Here is a 7897-nt window from a genome sequence, read left to right as displayed (position 1 = left end):
TGGAAAAAAGTGTGGCCTATAACTAGAGATGAAGAAAGCCATTACAGAAATGCTGGTGAATTTGCATGTATAGACACACGCTATGTGGAGAGTAGGACGGGCATTTATATTTCCTTGTGCTCTTCTTATTGGCCATTAACGGTTGGATGGGACAAACTATCTATCATCTATCTGAGGAGTTCAGTTTAATTTAAGACATATTTTCCCTTAGGGGTTACTCTCCTCCATCTCATGGTCTTTCCCATGATTTCCCAGCGGGCACTTTATGTTGTAGCAATAAGTAAGGGTGGGAAAAATTAAATGCTATGCTTAAAAAAAGTTAAAAATCATTACAAAGATTTTTCCCTATGCTTTACAATTAAACCCTTACATTTAGGCAGAAAGTTTAATAATTATGGACTTTGGATGGCAGACTCTAGGGACTCGATTAATCATTCCCCTCCTCCTTACGTAATTATTTGGACTGATAAGAAGGAAAAAGTGGACTCTGTAAGTGCAAACTATTATCAATAAATCATTGTCTCAGTGAATTTACTTCTTATGAAAAAAAGTATATATTTTATCATAACATCTGAGCAGCAAACTTTCCATTAACCAATGTTAAAAATTAACTTAGGTATGTTTTGTATTTTGATTTGAAGTTCACTTTTTCTTTCCTTCTGTAGTACGCTCGCTCTCTTTCTTTCTCTGCTTCTTTTTCAGGATCTGTGTTTTCCTTCAGACCTTTTATAATGTTGAGTAATTTATAGTTTTATTTTTTCATCCTTCTGTCATGCTGAGAAGACTTTTTTCTCTTTAGCAGCTCATTTTTCCTTTTGGAGTAAGTCAGTCTCTTTCTCTCATATTCATTTGTTTTATCTCTGTATCTTTTATTTCCTCATTCTAGCTTTCTTATTTTTCCTTTAGCCAAGTCTGTCCCTTCTCTGTTAAATACTTCCCTCAAACACCTTCCCTGCTTCTTCCTTCATTCTCCCTCCAACCATCTGTCCTCCTCTCTGCATGTTCCTCCAATCCCTCCTTCCTCTAACATGTTCCTTTGTGTTTCTTTTTCACCCTTTCCTTCCAAACCCTTACAACACTTCCATAGGACCTGGCCGATCAGGCTTCCCCTGCTCCTATCAGTAGGGTGGCAATCAGCCTGCAGAATCCCTTCTAGTGCCCATATGCTGTGTAGATTACTGAGGAGTACTCATTCCTTCACATTTTCCTGTGATTCTCAGGAGGAAGTGGACGTCACCACCACTCCCTGATGAGAAGAGCTTATCTGCATTAAGGACGGGGAGCTTCAGTCTCAACTGCTAAAGGTCTGAAAAAGTGCTACTATGTACGAGACTGTTTTGCTGGGATCCTAGCACCCAGGGAGATCTAAACTACAGTGGCTTTGAGTCATTAAGTTTGGATCCAGATTGATTTTCAGAGGTTTTGAGAGCTGAAGTTTTTCAGCCAGGTGAGGGGGATTAGCAGAAGACTCCTTGAAGTCCATTAGAGATCTCACTAGGCAGATCAAATCTAATTGGGAAGCACTTATGATACCTACAGTAATGGACACTACAGAAAACCCTAAAAGAAAGATTTCTGAAGCTCATTAGCCTGGAAACAGAACTAAATTAAATATTGCTGGGGAGCCTCATATGAGAGCATGTATAGTTTAGCAGCTGAGAATCTAAAGTACTAGGAGAAGTGACCCACCCTATTATGATAGTCCCCAAATAATTTTAAAGGCAGTCTGTTTTTAAGAAAGTGTCTATTTTACCTGAGATAAATACAGATATTTTCTCTTGCCCATTTGTATGTGAACAGGTGTGTACACTGTGTGGGGTCATTTTCATGTGTACGCATTTTTACCTTGGCCAACTGCTTTCAGATCCAGGTTAGAACAAGCATTAACACAAACTTGTGTAATTAACTTGGGTTTGAGGTTTTGCGTTGCGGGTTTCTTTAAAAGCAAGAGTTGAGTTTCACATGTTTACAGGCCTTGTTCTGAACAAAGCATGCAAGGATTTAATGGGCCACATGCTGCATCTTTAGTACGAGGAGCCGATAAATATATTAAAATTTAAAGTGTGGGGTTTTGTGGAGCTGCACTTTTCTGATGGCCAGGTTATATTACCCTATGGTGTTGAAGAGCAGTAATGAAGTATTACATTTTTGGTCTTCTTTGATCATGAGTCTCCTTCCTCAGGATGATGGCCTGTTGAAAGCCTTGCACTTCTATTCTAAAGTACTTATATGGGCCCATCACTATGACCTTGAGCACCTCACAGTCTTTAATGTATTTGTATGACAGGTTGGACCCCTTGGGATGCCACCTGACAAGCTGAGAGACCACTGAGTCCACCTGTTATGCCAGCCTGGGATCCTTTTTACCTGTCTTGCTGAGCCAGGCCATTAAGCCTCCTCCAGCAAACACACAGGCAGGGCCACACGCAGCTGCAGACCAAAACAGACACTGAGATCAGTTCTGGGACGGCTCAGCTTAAGGGATTTGTCCCAACACTCAGATGTCCACCTCCCTTGGAGTGCAGACCCAAAGGTATATTATGAAATCCACCTCCTCCCTCAATGTGGAGGAAGATATGCACAACTTCTCCACCCACCTCGCAATTTGAAGTTACAGAAACAGGGTTTAAGAAGAAACAAAACAAATTTTATTAACTATAAAAGGCAGATTTTAAGTGCTTAAAGGGGTAGCAAACAGAACAAAGCAGATTACTAAGCAAATAAAACCAAACATGCACACTAAGCTTGTTTCACTTAAGGAATTGGTTACAAATAGTAATTTCTCAACCTAGATATTGTTGCAAGCAGATTACAGAAAGTCTTGAAAGGCAGATACGCTAGTCTCCAGCTTGAAACCTCAGTTAGTATTACTCACAAGCTGGACACCCTTCCACCCTTTTTTGGGCTCAATCATTCTTTCCCTCCCCCCCCCCCCATTCAGTTCTTGCTTCCAGCTCTTTTTCAGTGTCTCTTAGGGTGGAAAGGCAGAGGAGGACCATGATGATGTCACTCCCCTGCCTTATATAGCTCTTGTGTAAGGCAGGAACCCTTTGTCTTCTAGTGGAAAACCACTGGCATTCCAAAAGGGGAGGAGAGGTATCCAGCACCAGGTGACTCAGACCCATGTCTCTGCAGGGCTGTGGCAGCCATTGCTCATAGGCTGTCTCCAGCATCCACAGGAAGACTAAGCCCTTTCGCAGTCCATGGTCTCTGCTAATGGCCCATTAGCCCTGTCTGGCTTTTCCAGTGTTGCACCTGAAGAGCTCGTTGGGGTTGACACCCAAAGTAACACATTTGAAATACAGATACATAGTTAATATTCCTAACTTCAGATACAGAAATGATACAGGCATAGAAATTGAATAATCACATTCAGTAAATCATAACCTTTCCAATGATACCGTACATGAGCCATCTTGCATAAAGTATATCTCAGTTATGTCATATTCATATCATAAGCATATTTTCATAAAGAATATGGAGTGAAATGTCACAGTATTTATCCTCACAAACCTCCATGAGGTAGCAATATGCTATTATCTCCATTTTATGGATAGGGAAGGGAGGCACAGAGAGGCTCAGTGACTTGTCCATGGTCCTACACGAAGTCTGTGGGGAAGCAGGAAATTGAATCCCAATCCCCTAAATTCTACATGAACACCCTAATCACTGAACCATCTGTCCTCATGTCACATTGACCTTGACTATAAACGGGGTAAAATTCAAGTTTTAATACAGTGCCTGCATTTTTCTGTTTAAAAATGTCAATACATGCAATGGAACTTGTCAAAACATTTAGTTCAAAAACAGACGAAATGTGGCCTGTTTTCAAAAAACAAATATTTTAGTTTCTTCGCTGGTTTTTGGTTGTTTGTTTGTTTTGTTTTTGTTTTTTTTAAATTAAGCTTTTGAAAAACCAAAAGTAATCTGAAAACTGAATAATTTGTTGGGTTTTTTTGGGGGTGAAAACAAAAATCTTTCCATCTTTTGACATTTTTTGTGCAAAATACTTATCACTTTCCAACCAGCTTTAATGTAATAATATTTTGTGCTTACACTGCATTTCATCTGACAGTCTCCAAAGGCTCTATAACATTTACCCACCTTTATTAACCTCATTTCACAGAGGAAAAATTGAGGCCCAGATAGGTTAAAATGACTTGCCCACACTCACACAGCGAATCAGAATGAGAGTTGGAGCTGGATTAATGAGGTCCCCTGTGACCTCACTGCCATGTGCCCCTCCCTCCTTTGAGTAACAGCATCCAGGGCCATCCACACAAGTGCTGCCAGCGGGCTGATGGGTGGTTCAGCACCATTCCCCTTTAGACAGGCTAAGCCTCCCCCTTTCCACACTGCCCACTTTTGTTCACAACATAAAAGGGTAGAAGCTTTTAGATGAAAGCTCAGATTATGATTTTATCATGTGATTCCAGGAACTGGGACCCGAGGCATGGCCCACAGTACCTATGCTTTCATCTAACCCTGGGTAGGGGATCCTGGTCTTGTGAAGCCCAGTCCCTTGTTCTAAATAATTGTTCTAGTTAAATAATGCCTAAATATTGTGGTGCTGGTTGCAGACAGCAGACAGCTTTACTGTGTTTTTCACATTCATTGACTTTCAGACCGTGCACAATTTCACTGCACATCCACACATCATTGAACTAATAGTTATATATTTTGGATTAAGTCTAAATACTTAGAGTTTCTATCTTTCAAGGTCTTTCAGGTTATATCCTGTTATCTTTGTCTGTGTGCTAAACAGATTTAAAGTCTCTGGACCATCCCTTAAGAGTCTAACAATAGGATTAGAAAGACCATTTGTAGGGTTGTACATAAAATACGCATCAGAAAGATTAGTGTGGGCTAGCCATTGCAATGTATGGTGAAACTATCAAACTATGCATTATTTTCCAAAGGCTTTTTATAAATATAAACCTTACACGCTTTTAATCCATTCCTTTAAAGATTATATGCACTGAAATAGCCATTTTTCTATTGTGGCAAATGAGCATAAAGCATAAGAGACTTTTCTGTACATATTGTATACAAATTATACATGTTGATGTATAAATCAAAACAAATGATAAGTGAATACATAATACAGTGAAAAAACAGATATACAATATTTAAAACAGAGTGTAAAGGTTCCTTGTTATACCACCCATTTGCAGGGTGGTCATTACAAAACAGAAGGAACACATTTTAATATTTCATGTAAATATCACCCTGTGCTAAACAACCTTCCACATTAAAAAGGTTTAACTATTCTAGATCCACCCTTCCTTGAATACGAGTAAAGCACCTACAGATAGAGAAAACGTGCAAAGTGTAAATTGCCTCATCAAAGCTAATTTTTACAAACTGCCTGCTTGAGTTATTTTTTGCTTTCCAACATGCAGTTTTAACAGGAGTGTGGAGCCAGTTTTTGACAAGACGTAAAATATCTGATATGACCCATTAAACAGAATGAAAAGATTGGTAAGTACCTACCTTGTCCTCATTTTCTTTGGGTTCAGCTCTTGTACCTTTTTCAGTCTTGCAGCACTCCCATGATGCTGGCAGACCCACAGCACAGACCTGACTGATACATTGTGACAAACTCTCAGCCTCCCTTCTGTTTAGCGTCAATGTAGATTGCTCGACTTTGTGTGTTTATTTCCAGACAGAGGCGTTATTGTGAGAATAAAGAACCAACATGAGAAACGATGGATCTTGTTAAGGCACACTGTGTTCTTCCAACATGTCAAAGAGAATTTGTCTATTCACCAACTACCGGCTTTGGCTGTAGGTCACTAGGGTGCTAATGCCAAGCAAGGCTAAAGGCCTTGATAGGATTTAGGGGTAATCTTAGGAAGAAAGAGTGAGAACAGATATTATTAGCATTTGGGTAGGCAATTGCTAATCCAGCAATAATACAATCTGGGTGGAACAGAAGACAGTACAAAACTGATTAACCATTTCACTCACAAATACAAATGAAAGAGGTTTCTGCCAAGTGGAGGGTGGGGAAACCCGGTGGACCAGTTTATATTCCATCTTAGTCCCGCAGCCCACCGGTGATATCGGCTGGCGGCTCCTCCATAGAGCCATGAGCATGGGCGTGTACTTGGAGCGGTTCACCTCTGTCCCTGAAGCCTGTCCCTTTGGTGGCACGAGGGAGACCCTGGCGCACGCATATCTTCAGTGCGCCAGGCTGCAGCCCCTTTTCTGGCTCCTCCAGAACCTCTTATTGAGGTTCTGGCTCCACTTTTCCCCGCACTTGTTTATTTATGCACACCCGATTCGAAGCCCACAAAGTCGCGGGACCACCTCGTCAATCTCCTCCTAGCCATGGCCAAGGTGGCCATTTGTAACACCCGGGAGAAGAGGTTGGCAGGGGGGCAGCCTGCGACTGTGAGGCTGTTTTTCGCTCCTTTATCTGTTCACGCATCCAGGCAGAGTTCCCCTGGGCAGCGGCTGCTGGCTCTCTCGACGTCTTCGAGGAGCAGTGGGCACTGTCTGGGGTTCTCTGCTTGGTGTCCCCTTCAGGTTCCCTACTTGTGGCCTTTTGACCCCCACGACTTTCCATTATTGCATTTGTTGTCCCCCACACTCAGTTGGGTTCCGGATTTAGTAGCCCTTCCCTAGGCTGGGGGAGGGGCTTTTAGCAGCAGCTTTTAGCACATCCCAGTGCTCAAAAGAACCACTCTCTTATATCCTTCTGGTCGGACTCCGTCACAATACATATTCCATGTTTTCCTCTCTCTCTAGGCATTTCCGTGTGTAGTTTTTCTAGCTCTAACACTATTTATCTCAATGGTAAGACTAAATCCTGTTCTTATTACAGGTAAGCAAGCAGCAAGAAAACACAAGAGTAAACCAGCCATGCTCAGCATATCTCCCAAATCCTAGTCCATACATTGCTCTGCAAAAAATAGTCAACTAAACTGCATTTCATGGATTATTATTCATCAGTTATTTTGCAGTAATGCTGAAAGGGCCTGGTGACGACTGGAGCCCAATTGTGTTATATTCTGTTCACACACAGCAAGACACAGTCTCTTCCCTGAAACGCTTACAATCTAATCATACATTCCACTGTGATAGCAGCATTGAAAGGTCAGTTCTGATCAGGTGGTTATAATTGTTTCAAACACTGTACCGAATAGACTTAATTAGATCTGTAGGAACCTTCTGCTCCCACACAATCACACTTCTATATTTGCTATAGCTGTAATTTAAAACAGGCTTATACTTCCTGAAAAATGGATGTGTTGATCTATGAAGTAACGTTTGTCTTCACTTGTAAGACAGGGAGATGGGAACATAACATTTATGATTCTACTGCTATTGAGTTATCACTGCTCACTATCCTCATGAAGATAAGTGTCAGAACAAAGATCAGCTGTCATGGATTCCTCACAGATGCCAAGAACAGAAAAAAAAAATAAAAATCAGAGTTTAAAGACAGAAAGCCCATATCACTGAAAATAATGCGTGAACTGCTTAAGGATTTCCTGGTTGTATGTCTGAATGAGCAGAAATCATTCCAAAACTTCAGTTATTCAGGCCAAGGGAAAGATCTGAAAATGACACATGGTCAAGTGTTGACCCAATAGGTCTGGCTAGACTCAAGGCTAAATTTAAGCCTATGATGTTGATTCTAGGTCAGGGGCAGGCAAACTTTTTGGCCTGAAGGCCACATCAGGTTTCAGAAATTGTATGGAGGGCCGGTTAGGGGAGGCTGTGCCAGGCTGTGCCCCTGCCCCCTATGTGCCCCCCCTTGCTTCTTGCCCCCTGACAGCCCCCCACCCCTGGGACTCCTGCCCCATCCAACCCCCCATTCCCTGAAGGGCCCCCCAGGACCCCAGCCCCATCCACACACACCCAGCTCCCTGTCCCCTTGACCACCCCC

At 41.9% G+C, this 7897-nt stretch overlaps 1 long non-coding RNA gene across 1 annotated transcript; it reads left to right on the top strand.

The window, feature by feature from the left end:
• The first annotated feature begins 750 nt into the window (after window positions 1-750).
• LOC140909970 (uncharacterized) lies at window positions 751-7404 on the top strand. Its single transcript, XR_012158393.2, has 4 exons — window positions 751-820; window positions 1221-1304; window positions 5403-5481; window positions 6830-7404. It is a non-coding gene; the product is annotated as an uncharacterized LOC140909970 (long non-coding RNA).
• The last annotated feature ends 493 nt before the right edge of the window (window positions 7405-7897 follow it).

The sequence above is a fragment of the Lepidochelys kempii genome, chromosome 4 (assembly GCF_965140285.1).
Source record: "Lepidochelys kempii isolate rLepKem1 chromosome 4, rLepKem1.hap1, whole genome shotgun sequence".
In the NCBI taxonomy this organism is placed as follows: Eukaryota; Metazoa; Chordata; order Testudines; family Cheloniidae; genus Lepidochelys; species Lepidochelys kempii.
Note: the sequence above shows the minus strand (reverse complement) of the source record. Positions and strands in the feature narration are given on the sequence as shown.